Source organism: Anolis carolinensis, chromosome 1 (genome assembly GCF_035594765.1).
Source record: "Anolis carolinensis isolate JA03-04 chromosome 1, rAnoCar3.1.pri, whole genome shotgun sequence".
Taxonomy (NCBI): Eukaryota; Metazoa; Chordata; class Lepidosauria; order Squamata; family Dactyloidae; genus Anolis; species Anolis carolinensis.
The window spans coordinates 101,064,505-101,080,400 of record NC_085841.1 but is presented as its reverse complement, the minus strand read 5'-3'; the positions used below and the strand labels follow the sequence as shown (position 1 = coordinate 101,080,400).

The window sequence follows — 15,896 nt, the reverse complement described above, 5'->3', positions numbered from 1 at the left end:
CACACACACACAGGGATCCATGTAAACAATTTCTTTACCTTTCTTTTTTCCTTCTTCTTCTCGTGTGAGACTATTACAAGCCCAGCAGCCTGATAGAAACTCATGTATGTTTGTTTGTTTTATTTTTTTTTCCTAACAATAAAATTAAAATATATAGGGAGGGAAGGAAGCAAAGGGGGATCTACTAGATTCTGCGTGATGAGGATCCTTTAAAAAAAAATAAGCCCAAGCAAGGGAGACCCCTGGGCTTGCAACTCCCTCCTGCCACCCTCCTCCACCCCTTTACAACCCCATAGTACTACTACACATTGCATGCTTGCCTGGAGAATCCCACTCCTTGGGTGCAGAATAAGAACCCATGCAAAGCATCAATCGAGCGAGGCTTTAATCTAGGTTTTTTAAAAAAGATATTAAGATCAGGATTTCCCTCCCCTTTAAAAAGTAAAATAACACAAAACCACTGACACAGCATGAAAATATGATAATACACATGACAAACCTGATGTGCTTCTATGTATTTCCCTCCCTTAGTGACAGGCGTTCCATTGGCTCTTAGCAGCAACGCGATCTCGGCGCTGATTGGCTGGAAGCGTCGGGCTTATCCCTGTTGGTAGGTAGAGGCTGGCTGCGCCGCCGGCCAATAGCGTGCTTTGTTTCCAGGAGAAACATGGCATGTGTAGCTATTTAAATCTTACTACGGTGATGTCAGCGGTGTTGCTCGGGCGCGCGGGGCGGAGGGAGGAAGAAGAGCGGGAAAAAAGGGGGCGAGGAATCAGGCGCGCTGAAAGGGAAGTCTTGTCAAGCTGAATTATTTACAGTGCGCGAGCCGGGCTCGTGCGGAGGGGAGAGGCAAGAGGCACCCGAATACCCAGGGCCCTGTCCACAGAAGCGCCCTCTCTCCAAAAGGCCCAGGTGGTTCCAAGGCAAGGTACTTTTCTTGCAGGTATAAACCTCCAGAACCAAAACACTTGAATTAACAGTCATTATGCACCTTCTCCAATCTGCTTAATGTTATTTTAATACCGACTGGAAAAAATATCCACAAACACACACACTTCATGATTTATTTTAAATCATTTATTTGACACACACACACAATTATGTTATCCTCACAAGACTGAAATTTATTTTGGCTTTGTGTTGTCGAAGGCTTTCATGGCCAGTATCAAAGGGTTGTTGTGATTTTTCCGGGCTGTACAGCCATGTTCCAGAAGCATTCTCTTCTGACGTTTCACCTATATCTATGGCAGGCATCCTCAGAGGTTGTGAGGTTTGTTGGAAATTAGGCAAGGGAGGTTTATATATCTGTGGAAGGTCCAGGGTGGGAGAAAGAACTCTTGTCTGTTGGAAGCAAGTGTGGTTGCTGCAATTAATTACCTTAATTAGCATTGGAAAGCTTTGCAGCTTCAAGGCCCGGCTGACTTAGGGCCTCATCAAACTTGGGCGTTTATCCACTTTAAATCTGGTTTCTGCCTCCTGCAGAATTCAGGGGTTTGTAGTTTGGTGAGGCCCAGGACCTGTCTGGTTGAGCTGTTTAAAGGCCGCTCCCTAAAGTGAATTTAAAGTGGAACCAAACTCTAGTGTGATGAAGTGGTTAGAGAAGTCAGCCATAGCAGAGCACTTGATGAACCAACCTGGAAACAGCATATTATTTGAGAACATATGTCCTTGCTTAGTTTTTCCAATATACCTCACAACCTCTGAGGATGCCTGCCATAGATATAGGCAAAACGTCAGGAGGGAATGCTTCTGGAACATGGCCATACAGCCCAGAAAAATCACAACAACCCTATTTTGGCTTTTTGGGACAGCTCCATCCAACATATGCTGCGTCTAAGCCAGGCATGGCCAAACTTTGGCCCTCCAGGTGTTTTGGACTTTAACTCCCACAATTCCTAACAGCCGGTAGTTTGCCCATGCCTGGTCTATGCTGTAGAAAATGCAGTTTGTCGCCACTTTAACTGCCATGGCTCAGTGCTGTGGGAGTCGTAGTTTTACAAGGACTTTAGCCTTCTCTGCTAAAGAGTGATAACTGCAACTCATCATTCCATGACATTGAGCTATGGAAGTTAAAGTGTCAAAATGCATTCATTCTTCATTCTACGGTGTAGATCAGTGGTTCCCAATCTTTTTTTTGACCAGGAACAACTTTATTTTATTTATTTACACCATTTGCATTCCGCCCTTCTCACCCCAAAAGAGGACACAGGGTGGATCACAGAACATATACACAACAAACATTAAATGCCGGTAGACATACAGGACAGACAACAGATAGGGGTATATGTCGGCATTTTTCCAGCTTCTTTGATCCCCAGGATTTCTGGTATTTCCTTTTATGGTACCATAAAATACCTCCCCACTTAAACAATGCCTAATTTTTCTACTCGCAGCTGTTTTCGAACTGCTTAGATGGACAAATGAGCTGGGCTGAAGGTCGGGTGCTCACCCCGATCCGGACTTCGAACTGCCAACCTTTCATTCTGTAGAGATCTATTGCTACTGGATATGTTCCAGCTTATAATAATAATAATAATAACTTTATTTTTATACCCCGCCCCATCTCCCCGAAGGGACTCGGGGCGGCTTACATGGGGCTAGGCCCGATAAAACAAACAAAACAGTAACAAAGCAATAAGACAATTATCCCAGTAAAAAACATCAACATCAATAAAAACAATCATTAAAATCAATAAGCAGGATACAGTGTTAAAAACAGGAGACTAATTCGTAGATCCCAGGCGAAATGCAGAGTGATACGAAATGGGAAAAGGAAATCTCAAGTTGAATGGACAATAAAGTGCGGTATAAAATGGCAAAACAACAACAATGGGACTCTTATGGAATGGACAGATAGATCAATCCAGCAACAACTAAACATCGAAGGCCTTTTGAAACAGCCAGGTTTTTAAGCTCTTCCGGAAGGAGAGGAGGGTAGGGGCCTGCCTGATCTCTCTAGGTAGAGAGTTCCAAAGCAGGGGGGCCACGACAGAGAAGGCCCTCTCTCTCGTCCCCACCAGCCGTGACTGTGAGGGTGGTGGGAGCGAGAGAAGGGCCTCCCCCGACGAGCGAAGAGAACGTGTGGGTTCATAGAGGGAGATGCGGTCTCTAAGGTAGGTGGGTCCCAAACCGTTTAGGGCTTTGTAGGTGATAACCTGCACCTTGAATTGGGTCCGGAAAGTAAATGGCAGCCAGTGAAGCTCCTTAAACAGAGGCGTTGAACGCGCCCTGTAATTCGCTCCGGTTAAAAGCCTGGCTGCCGAACGCTGTACTAGTTGTAATTTCCGGGCCGTCTTCAAAGGCAGCCCCACGTAGAGCGCATTGCAATAGTCCAGTCTAGAGGTAACTAAGGCATGGACCACCCTGGTCAGATCAGACTTCTCGAGGTATGGTCGCAGCTGGCGCACAAGTTTTAGTTGTGCAAAGGCCCTCCTGGCCACGGCCGACACCTGAGCCTCAAGTGTCAGCCCCGAATCCAGGAGGACCCCCAAGCTGCGGACCTGCGCCTTCAGGGGGAATGCGACCCCGTCAAGCACAGGTTGCCACCCAATACCCCGATCAGATGTACGACTGACCTGGAGGACCTCTGTCTTGTCGGGATTAAGTCTCAGTTTGTTCACCCTCATCCAGGCCAACACAGCGGCCAGACACTGGTCCAGAATCCGAGGGGCTTGCCAGTATACTTGAACTGTGGTGTCCATAATTAGACACAGTGATATTCCAGATGAGGTCTGAACAAAAGCAGAATAGAGTGGAACTATGACTTTCCTCAGTCCCAACAATATATTCTTATTGATGCAACCTAGAATCACTTTGGCTTTTTAGCTGCTGGATCACACTGTTGATTCATGCTTAGGTTGTGATCTAGTAAAGGACTCCTGGATCCCTTTCACATGGACAGTTTTCAGGTCAAGTGTCTCCTATCCTATATCGGGATTTGTATTTGGATGAGGCACCAGCACTCTTTTGCAGAGAAGGCTAAAGACTTTGTAAAACTGCAATCCCAAGATTCAATAGCATTGAGACCCCTTCTACACTGTCTTATAAAATCCAGATTATCTGCTTTGAACTGGATTATATGGCAGTGTAGACTCATATAATCCAGTTCAAAGCAGACAATGTGGATTATCTGCTTTGATAATCTGGATTATATGGCTATCTGGAAGGGGCCTGAGACATGGCTGAGAAAGTGGAGTTAAACTGTTTTCATTCTATTTAATTTTTATTTATTTCCATCATTTCTATCCCGCCCTTCTCACCCGAAGGGACTCAGGGCGGCTCACAATCTGGCAAAATTCAATGCCAATATACAATACAAAAAGATAAAACATAAGCAATTAAAACAATTAGATAATTTAACAAAATACAATAAATAGATTTAAAACCATACATTATAAAATACTTGAGCCATTCATCCACAAGACCTTGTACATAAACCTTAATCCGGACCGAGTCAAATGCCTGCTCACAAAGCCAAGTCTTTACTTTCTTCCTAAAACTCAGAAGGGATGGAGCCTGCCGGATATCATTGGAGAGGGAGTTCCACAGCCGAGGAGCCACCACTGAGAAGGCCCTGTCTTTCGTCCCCACCAGACGCACTTGTGAGGCAGGTGGGACCGAGAGCAGGGCCTCTCCAGATGATCTTAAAGTTCTCACAGGCTCGTAGGAGGAGATACGTTCGGACAGGTAAGTTGGACCGGAACCGTTTAGGGCTTTGTTGGCCAAGAACAGCACTTTGAATTGGGCCTGGTAGCATATCGGCAGCCAGTGGAGCTGGCTTAACAGGGGAGTAGTACGTTCCCTGTATGCCGCTCCAGTTATTAATCTGGCTGCTGCCCGTTGTACTAGTTGGAGCTTCCGGGCCGTCTTCAAAGGCAGCCCTACGTAGAGCGTGTTGCAGTAATCCAAACGGGATGTAACCAGAGCGTGGACTACCGTGGCCAAGTCAGACTTCCCAAGGTACGGGTGCAGCTGGCACACAAGTCTTAGTTGTGCGAATGCTCTCCTGGCCACCGCCGAAACCTGGGGCACCAGGCTCAGCGATGAGTCCAGGAGAACCCCCGGATTGCGAACCTGTGTCTTCAGGGGGAGTGCGACCCCATCCAACACAGGCTGTAATCCTATACCCTGTTCAGCCCTACGACTGACCAGGAGGACCTCTGTCTTGTCTGGATTCAATTTCAGTTTGTTCGCCCTCATCCAGTCCGACACAGCAGCCAGACACCTGTTCAGGACCTGGACAGCCTTCTAGGTGACAGGTGGGAAGGAGTGACAGAGCTGGACATCATCTGCGTACAGATGACACCTCATCCCGAAACTCCGGATAATCTCTCCCAACAGCTTCATGTATATGTTGAACAGCATGGGGGACAGTACTGACCCCCGTGGGACCCCACAAGACAGAACAGTACCCCCGAGCCCCATTTCGGCAAGGCGCCCCAGAAGGATACCATGATCAACGGTATCAAAGGCTGCTGAGAGGTCCAGCAAAACCAGCAGGGACACACTCCCTGTCCAGTTCCTGGCGTAGATCATCGACTAAGGCGACTAAGGCTGTCTCGGTATCATGCCCCGGCCTGAAGCCAGACTGTGCTGGATCTAGAAATTCTACAATGTACTGCACCCCCAGTAGTCTTCAGCAGAAACAGCCAAACACTTGACCAAGAGAACTGACATGAATCAACCCAATACACACAATTTCTAAATGCATTTTTTTTTGTTATAAAGTCAGTTTTGACTTATGGTAGCCTTATAAGTGAGGACCCTCAAAGGCTGGATCTACACTACCATATAATCCAGATTATCAAAGCAGATAATCCACATTATCTGTTTTGGATTATGTGAGTCTATACTGCCATATAATACAGTTCAAAGCAGATAATCTTGATTGTATATGACAGTGTAGATCCAACCCAAGAGACCTCGAGCCCTTCTCGGGTCTTCCTACAGGCCCCATCTATACCGCTACATAATGTAGTTTGTAATTGCATTATATGATCAGTGTAGATTCATTATGCAGTCAGTGTAGACTCATTATATGTAGACTCATATAATGAGTTTATGCTAACCATATAATGCAGTCAGAATTTCCTGCAGGAAAAACTATAATTTCCCCTTCTAATGAACTAAGGCAATCAGTTAAAATATGCTTAAAAACTAGAAAGAGATCGTGGTTACATACTGGGATATTTTTTTGCTCTGCTTCCAATTAATCCTTCTATTCCAGAAACAGAAAGAATATCATAATCTCAGATCATTCCCAAATAGTCACAAAGAGCTAAAAGAGATGCAAAATAGAACCATTTAAATGCTAAGAACGAGGTGCAATAATAACCAACACATATTTGCTTGTCTTATTCTTGACATAATTTTGCCTAGTGCTGGGAGACTGTTAGAGTTCTCAGTTGCACACAATTCTGGCATTTGGATGAGTTAGGAAATAATGCAGCACTTTCTTTATTTACTGTGTCTGTGCCCCACCTGTATGTAATCTAAGGGAATGTATAGTATGAAAGATTCTGAAGTGTTTTTGAGCTGAATATGACTTTATTGGACTAACTGTGGAACACTACACTGGTCATCACACCTAGACTCAGAAGCTGGTGGAATGGCAATGCATCCAATGCATTTCTGCTTCAATGGCATGAGCCCCCTAGTTTGCTTTCTCATAATTGATATACAAAAGAAGAAGAAACATTTATATCACTTGACTTGCTCTGCCTCCTGTTCTATGATTGGCTTTCTTTTTAAAAATGAAGCCATAATTAAGCAATTATATAATTCTTCCATTATGGAATCACCCTTTCGCCTTCAGAAAGACCAACGCACCATATCATTTCCAATATTTTTTTCATGCTTTTTTCCTGTGAACCAACTCAATTCTGCTTTTGCATATTATTCTTCAAACTTGGGTATATTTACTTTTTAAACTTTTCCTGAACTTTGTTTTCTCTGGATCTTACTGCTTAATAGAATTACGTGGAATTTACTGATGCACTATCTTCCGCATCCAGAGAAAGGAAAAGAAAACTTCAGCTGGAAACTCTTGGTAATCCGGGGGTGCATCAACACTGCAGAATTAATGCAGTTTCATCCCTCATGGTTCAGTGCTGTGGAATTCTGGGAGTTGTAGTTTTACAAGGTTGTTAACTTTCTCTACCAAAGAGTGCTGGTGCTTCACCAAATGTCAACCCCCAGGGTTCTATAGGATTGAATCACAGCAGTTAAAGTAGTGTCAAATTGCATCAATTCTACAGTGCAGATGCACTCTAGTGTCTTCCAAGTGCAAGTACCTGCAGTCTGAGGCTGGATCTACACTGCCATATAATCCAGTTTCTGAATCCATATAATCTGCTTTGAACTGGATTATATGAGTTTACACTGCCATATAATCCAGTTTAAAATAGATAATCTGGATTATATGGCAGTGTAGATGGTGCCTGAGGTTTGCCTTCTCAAGATCCTCAGGGAATCTCCAAGGGAGGTGCATTGAAACCACATCTACTATGCTCCCAATATTCATTGCAATGAAGTGGAGTGAGTCCTTCACACTTAAAAGTATTTTCTAAGCCCTAGTAGGATGTGTGTGAATATGCCTTCAAATTGCCTGTTGACTTACAGTAACAAAAAAGAAAATGGGTTCCCTGGAACTACAAAGACAAGTATCCACTATTACAGTAATACAGAAATCATTAAACCTAAATTTAGTTCAATACATCAATATGAAAACAGATACAAAAGGCGTTGCTAAACAATAAAACAAAGGACTGTTACATTCACAGTAAAAACAATATTTTTCTCTTAAAGGATGAATTTACTCCTCTTCTCATAAACAATAAATGTTCTTTAGTTCTTTAATTGTTCCACATACACAAATTGAGTCCTCTTCTTATATATAATGAATGTTCTTGTTTCTTTATTATGGATAGTAGACTCCAAAACCACAGCCGGTTTCAACTCAAGAGTCTTCATCAGGTGGATTGTAGTCCTTTTTTTTAGTTGTTTTTTTTTTTTTGGAGTTTTTTTTTAATGGATCCTATAGGGAACATATATAGTGGCTACCAGTTATTTACAATACATATAGTTACATGAGACATACACGATACACAACAAAGATAATGTAAAAGTCATAATCACAGAAAGACGTAAGTTTTAAACATGCATACTCTGCAAACACTTTGATTCCAATGCGAGTATGAAACTGAGTAACAAATTTCACTCTTAAATGGCAAGCACAATGATCAGGTGGTTGTAAAGTAATGTAGTTGCTGTTACTCCAAAGTCACATTTAAAGGAAGATTATCAATCTTTACAAGAAACATTCATAAGAGTTGGTATTGTTCAACCCCTTCGGATGGTACGTTTGGAGTGTGAAAATCCAAAAAGATTCATGCTGTAGGAGTTTCGTCTGGAAATCTATGCCTTTGGAGGGTGTGACAACTTTTAGAACCTGGACCCAGAGGGATTCAGGATTGTGTTTTAGATCTTCAAAATGTTTATAAAAAATCGAATCAGTAGAATGTTTCCTGATCTTACTTTTGTGTTCTATAATATGGACTTTCACTTCCCTGTTCATTTAGCCTATATACATTAGGGAGCAGGGACATGTGATGGCATAAATTACCCCCTCAGTGGAGCAAGTAGCGAAATGGTTTATTTTATATTGAAATTTAATGTGATGATCCTTAAAAAAAACTTTGCCTGTACGAATTGTGTGCATATAGAACAATGGTGACAAGCGAAATTACCCACCAGGTTGGATTTAGTAATGTGTTGTGTGGAATCTAAATCTGAATGAATCAAAATGTCTTTGATATTTTGTGTTCTCCTGTGGGTGTTAAGAGGGGGATGTTCACAACTTGGTATGTCATTTACCAAATTCCAGTATTTTCTCACTGTTTTTATTACATGTTTAGATAAATTGGTCAATGTAAGAGGCCACACTACTCTGTTGTCTCTAGGTCTAATCTTGTCATTTAATATAGTGATTCTCGAGACTCTACTTACTTTGGCACTAGCCTTATGAATTAAATGTTCAGGATAACCTTTATTTCTAAATTGATTTTTCAATGTTTTCAAATTATATTCAAAGTCTTGTGGCAGGGTACAGTTACGCTTGATTCTTAACATCTGTACATATGGTAAGTTGTTTTTTAGAGGTAAACTATGGTAACTGCTATAATGTAAAAATGCATTTCTGTTGGAGAATTTTCGGTAATTGTTGACTATCAATTTATTGTTATCCTTAATGACCTTTACATCTAAATACACTATGCTGTTGGAATTGATATTGCCAGTAAATTTGATATGGGGATGAATAGTGTTGGCCCATGTCAGAAGTTCCTGTGCTGTTTGATAATCTTGCATTATGATAAAAACATCATCTATAAATCTGCAGTATTTCACCACATGATCAAAAACAGGATTTTGTGTATGGTTCAAAATAAATTTAACCTCTTAATCATTCATAAATAGATTGGCGATGGATGGAGCAGCTGCACTCCCCATAGCCACACCTTATTTATTTATTTATTTATTTACAGTATTTATATTCCGCCCTTCTCACCCCGCAGGGGACTCAGGGCGGATCACATTATACACATACAGGGCAAACATTCAATGCCCATAAACACATCGAACCGAGACAGAGACAGACAGACAGACGCAGAGGCAATTTAACTTTCTCCTGAGGGGATGTTCGATTCTGGCCACAGGGGGGAGCAGCTGCTTCATCACCCACTCTGACGGCACTTCCTCACTTCCTCATTCCAATGTTGTAAATTAGTTAAACTTGCCTCCCCACTTTTATAAGTGATACCTTATTTCCTACTTGATAGATACAACTATCTGTCGGTTTGCTAGGTCAGCAACGAGCAAGGGCTATATTTTATTTTTAATTGACAGGTGCTCACCCTGCCACAGGCTGGCCTCGAACTCATGACCTCATGGTCAGAGTGATTTATTGCAGCAGCTGCTCACCAGCCTGTACCACAGCCCGGCCCCTTGAATCTGAAAGTAAAAGTGTTGATCAAACTTAAAGTAGTTTTTCTCAAGAATCACATCAATAAGGTCTAATAAAAAGTGAATGGGGTCTTGAATAAGTTGGGTCTTGAATCTAGTGTTTTTTCACAGCTTTCTCGTGCCTCTAATAATGGAATGCTAGTATACAATGAAGAGACATCCATTGTCATAAGGACAGCATCTGTAGGAATTGAAAGTTTCTCTATGATGTTAATAAAATGTTTGGTGTCCTTGATATATGACATAGTTTGTTTTACAAAGGGTTGTAAAAAAGAGTCAACAAATCTGGATAGTGGTTCGAGAACTGAGCCAGTAAGCCCTAGTAGGATGTGTGTAAATATGCCTTCAAATTGCCTGTTGACTTACAGTAACCCCATGAAATCCTTAGGCAAGGAGTCCTCAGACGTAGCTTTGTCACTTCATTCCTCTGAAGCATAACCTACTGCTCTTGGTGTTTGTTGGCAGTCTCCCATCCAAGTACTAACCAGGGTTGTCCCTGCTTAACTCTTTAGATCAGACAGGATCCAGTGCCTTTAAAGTGCAATGGGCTGCCATGTCGCAATTTAAAAACCATCTAAAGACCTATCTCTTCCGGCAGGCCTACCCAGCCAGTTTTTAAGCATGAATTTAAAACTCATGTCCTTTGTTTAATCTCTGTTTTGTGTATTTGGATATGTATTTTATAAAATGCGTTCAATTTGTATCTTTTAGAGAAATACATTTTAATATGTGTATTTGTAGTGTTTTTACAATGTTTGTGTTTACATTATTCTGTAACCCGCCTCAAGCCACAAGGAGAGGCTGGTAAGATATAAAATTATTATTTGATACACAACAAGATTAGTACATAGCAAACAAGATCACTATGCTGGGTGCTGTATTGGATCACACGTCAGACACTTCCCAAGTGTCTTGAACTATGTGATCTGCACAAATAATGCATGCAATCTTGAGTAGGGCAGCCTTTTTCTGCTAACAGATGGTAATTTTTTTAGCACTGATTGTTTTTAAGCGCTGGCTAAGGTCTTTAGGCACTGCACCCAGTGTGCCGATCACCACTGGGACCACCTTTACTGGCTTGTTCCAGAGTCTTTGCAGTTCGAGCTTTAAATCCTCGTATCATGTCAGTTTTTCCAGTTGCTTCTCATTGATTCTGCTGTTGCCTGGGATTGCAACATTGACGATCCATACTTTGTTTTTTTTCCACGATCGTTAGGTCAGGAGTATTGTGCTCCAAAACTCTGTCAATCAGAATTCGGAAGTCTCAGAGTAGTTTGACGTGTTAATTTTCTGTAACTTTTTCAGGCTTGTGATCCCAACAGTTCTTTGTCACAGGCAGATGGTATTTGTGGCACAAGTTCCAATGGATGACGATGAGGATGATGATGATTATTATTATTATTATATCTGTGACGTTCTGAAACCTGCTGCGTATATGAAAAACCATTTGTTTCCTGCCTTTGAGTCCCTATATTAGGAGAAAGTGGCTTACATGAAACAATCATGCCCCACATTATTAAATGGCTGTGATAAGAATGTACTCATTTACTAGGGGGTTAATGGATTAAAGTGGTAAAAGAATTGGTTTCCAAATGGCCCAACAACTGTACAGCATGGTACACCACAATGTCATAAGATAAATTCCAGGCAAAGATGGGACTAACCCATTGACTGTGGGCGCATCTACACTAGATTACATGCAGTTTGGCACCACTTTAACTGCCATGGCTCAATGCTGTGGAATCATGGGAGCTGTTAGTTTGGTCAGGCACAAGCACTCTTTGGCAGAGAAGGCTACAAATTCTTGTAAAACTACAACTCCCATTATTTCATAGCATTGAAACATGATAGTTAAAGTGGTGCCAAACTGCATTTGTCCTACATTGTGGATGCACACACACAGGGCATGTCATAAGCTCCATGTCCAGTGGGGCCTTTTCTCAGGAAAGTGAGCATTGAATTGCAGCTGCTTGGTCTTGTAATATATAATAGTCTTTATTTTTTTATTGTGGGTTCAAAACATGATCAATTTAAGAAAAAGCATTTCACCTTCTTTATGGAAAGTAGTTTAGAAACATGTGGCTTAATTTGAAAAATTGAGGAATCAGCAAGTGAGGTGATTGTTTAATTCTAGTGCAACCTATTAGCTGATTTTAATGATTTTTAGAAAACTATCTGCAAAATAGACTCCTTGGATTTGTGGTCTGGAAACAATACCTTGGTAGACTGAGATGAGCAAGAACCTGTCTTGAATGTCCCATGAACAAATATTATTCTTCACTGACAGTTCTGTTGCTTCTTATGAGAATGCTTTAAGTGTTTTCCTGCTTTGGCAATTTTTGAGACAATGAACAGGGTTCAAATAATAACTGCAGATTATTTTGAACTAAAAGCATCCTCTTCTAGCACCCTACAGTGATGATTTATTCATGGAGTGGCATAATAGGTAAGAGCAAAAATAGTTGAGATGCCCTTTAAAGAAATTAAATTGCATTTAGAAATAACTACTTTGACATTTAGTTTGGATAAATACTTTACCCTTCATGGCACCAGTCCTTCAGATCAGCGGCAACATATGCTGCTCATCAGAGTTCTCATCTCCACGTCTAGAAATCATACAAAATAGAAGGATTTGAAAAGTCTATTCCTGCCATAATTCACAGATTTTAATACTTTTGTCTCTTGCGCTACCATTTTTAAAAATTGCATTTCTACCCATTTAGCTAGGTGGGCTATTTTTTTTGGGGGGGGGGGATATTTATGTTTGTATTTTAAAACTACTTCATGCTTTTAAAAATTTGTGGTTAATCTTGTTTTCAGATTAAATTCTAAATTGGTAAATTCTAGTGGCGAAGTGTGTTAAAGCACTGAGCTGCTGAACTTGCAGACCGAAAGGTCGCAAGTTCAGGTCCCGGGAGCGGAGTGAGCGTCTGCTGTTAGCTCCAGCTCCTGCCAACCTAGCAGTTCGAAAATATGCCAATGTGAGTAGATCAATAGGTACTGCTCCAGCAGGAAGGTAACGGCGCTCCATGCAGTCATGCCGGCCACATGACCTTGGAGGTGTCTATGGACAACGCCGGCTCTTCGGCTTAGAAATGGAGATGAGCACCAACTCCCAGAGTCAGACATGACTGGACTTAACGTCAGGGGAAACCTTTACCTTTTAATATAAAATTCTAATGTATTCCACCATTTTGGTGGTTGCTCCCAGAAAGCTAATTTAGCACCCTCTCTGCTCTCATTTGAGGCAAGGACGGACCTATCTGTTTATACAGTCCTTTTGAGGGTTAATTAATTGTTAATTGTCTGTTGCAGAAAATAATTAATAATTAACTTGAATTATGGACCGTCCTGGATCCCACGTTATATAAATTAATTAAATTGCAGGTAGGTTACAGTAGTTGCATTAAATGTTGCCATGGTTCAACATATCAGACAGAAATTTAATAACATCTGGGGTCATGAAGACTGGCTATTCGTATTAAATATATTTGAAAAATAAGTTGGATTTATTACAGTGGAGTAATAAAAGTTGTATTGAAAGCAATGTAGCTTCAGTAATAATAAGATAAGGAACTAATATTCTGAACTTTTTCCTCTTTTGCAGAATGCAATGCTCCTTGCTTAAAAACAGGTTTTTAAAGGGCAATACATTTTATCTTCTGAGGATTTTATTCTTAAAGGCAGTCTAAAAATATTATTGATATATGATTAAATTTTAAATATTGTCACACAACTATTTTGGATTGATATAACATCTAACTTTCATTGTGTGTCTTTTTTCATTTTGTTTTCTCTATGCGTATATCAGGTCTGTTTTTAATGGAACTACAACTATATTTTCTTTTGTCCTCTTTCCCTGAGTACAGTATGTGCTTTTGACGCCCTAAAAAGTTGTCATGACAAGTTACCTACTTGATTTGCCCGTCGCACATGAAATGGCTGCTAAAAATAAAGTCTTAGTTAACAGTAGCTACAATTTTTTTTAAAAAACGCATTAGGAAAATACACAAAGATCTCCAAAATGAGTGGGCTGGATTCTTCAGCTGGTAACCATATGGTCCTTCTAAATATAGTTTGATGATGATCAAAAGATTATCTGAAGGGGAGTCGTTGCCTTAAAATACACACCACAATTAATCCTTATCTAGAGCTGGAATGAGACGACTAACTAAAGTCCTATTGAATGCAATTATTCACTAGTTTTGGGAGCACACAGCCCCTTTGGTGTTGCCCAAAGGGTTTTCTTGACTACATTTTAAAGGATAACTTCTGCAAGAAAATACAATCATGCAAAGAGTCCTCTTATCCTGTTGAACGGATTCCCCAAGCCTCATTTGATCCAGTGGAAGTGATGTCGAGCACACAAGCCCCCGCATTCACCTTGCTTTGACACACAGCTGATTACTGCCAGGGGTTCCACCGGCTCATAAGAACCCTGAATTTCCACTCCAGATAAGCTTCAATCACACAGAAACATTGTATCCCCTCTTCAAAGCAGCTAAAGTAGCCGAAAACCGCAGGCAGCCACTCTCAATCAAGGCTCCATTGTCCTTTGCTACATTTTAACCAAGAGTAATAAATTGTATCCGCTTTCTGCTTTTACTTCCAGCCCGCAAAAGACCTCCTTTTGCAGGCTCTTTCTGCAACCAAAAAACTGACAATAAACCCCTTTCCGAGCCATGGATCTCCGCCAGCTTGGCCAAGGTGGTTCAGGACCGCCTCAGGAACAAGGGAATGCAGTCCCGCAAACCGCGGATACAGAAAACCATTGAGGCCCCGTACCCGCGTCTCATGGATTTGCTCCGGCCCAACTCCATTTCACTCCTGAACACTTTTTAAGACAAACTTCTATCTTGCTTTTTGCCGCAACAGTCCCAGTTCCCCTCCTGATAGATGAATTGGCTCCATTTCTATGAATGAGTTGCCTTTTATGAATGAGCAGGGGCAACGCGATCTGAAATGTCCCTTTGAGTCTTCCTATGAACCTTCAAGGTATCAGGAACCCCTTTCTCCCTCCTGCATGAACCCCTTTGTATCCCTTGCGCCATCTCCCAGTTCTAGGGGAACCCCAAAAAGCCTCTCGCCTGCTGGGGAACCTCTAGGATCCCATGCTTTGTCCCCCATAGGAAACGGGAGATCGAAGCCCCATGGATGAAACTTGTGTTTGTCTCCCAACACAGTGGGGATGCTTGATCTCCTCCCCCCCATTGTGAGTCTCACATGTGTCTCCTATCAATTTTATATTTTAATTATTATACTTTATGATATCTTGACACCTTATAAAATGAAGCACATTGACCTCGTTGGAACTTTGGCCAGCATTCCATCCTGATCTGGGTGCCACCAACCTGCCCCAGGCCCATATCCTGATTCAATGGATTTATCATGATCATCATCTGGAAATAACACAATGGACTCTTTCTTAAGCTTCGGAGGGCAAAGCCAGACCATTTAAGAATGGAGCAACCTTTGGACATTTTAATCATTTCACATGAATGACATATCTCCTCTGCGGAGAGGCAAGGTATGCCACAGCTGTCAAGACAATGCCATTTCCCCTTCCCGGACTCTGAATCACTTAATCCCATCAAGACTGCTGATGCTGCTGCCTTTTGGACAATGGAACTGACATCCAGGTGTCAGACCCCTATTCAAGGGACTTGTTATTTCAATCATTGTATCAATAGAACAGGTCTGGCTGGCCCTGGGGCTCTCGCTGAACCACTTGATAATAGACCCAGTATAGGATCACTCATTAAGCCTTTCATCAACATATGATTGCCTTTGTTTCTCCTGTTGCTGCACCTCCATCTCCCCCATTGGCCAGCCAGGGAGAGACATCACAGGTGGGGCTTGTGTTCCCATTGGCTGAG

General features: G+C 41.7%; 1 protein-coding gene and 1 long non-coding RNA gene across 5 annotated transcripts in view; one reads left to right on the top strand and one right to left on the bottom strand.

Annotated features, from left to right (window-relative positions):
• Nucleotides 1-770, bottom strand: part of LOC103280797 (uncharacterized) — a 30,240-nt gene extending 29,470 nt beyond the window's left edge. The window contains exon 1 of the long non-coding RNA XR_507491.3: nt 500-770. This is a non-coding gene — a long non-coding RNA (uncharacterized LOC103280797). The remainder of the gene's footprint in view (nt 1-499) is intronic.
• Nucleotides 1-15,896, top strand: part of armc2 (armadillo repeat containing 2) — a 91,454-nt gene that overhangs the window by 869 nt on the left and 74,689 nt on the right. The gene's annotated exons all lie outside the window — the stretch shown is intronic.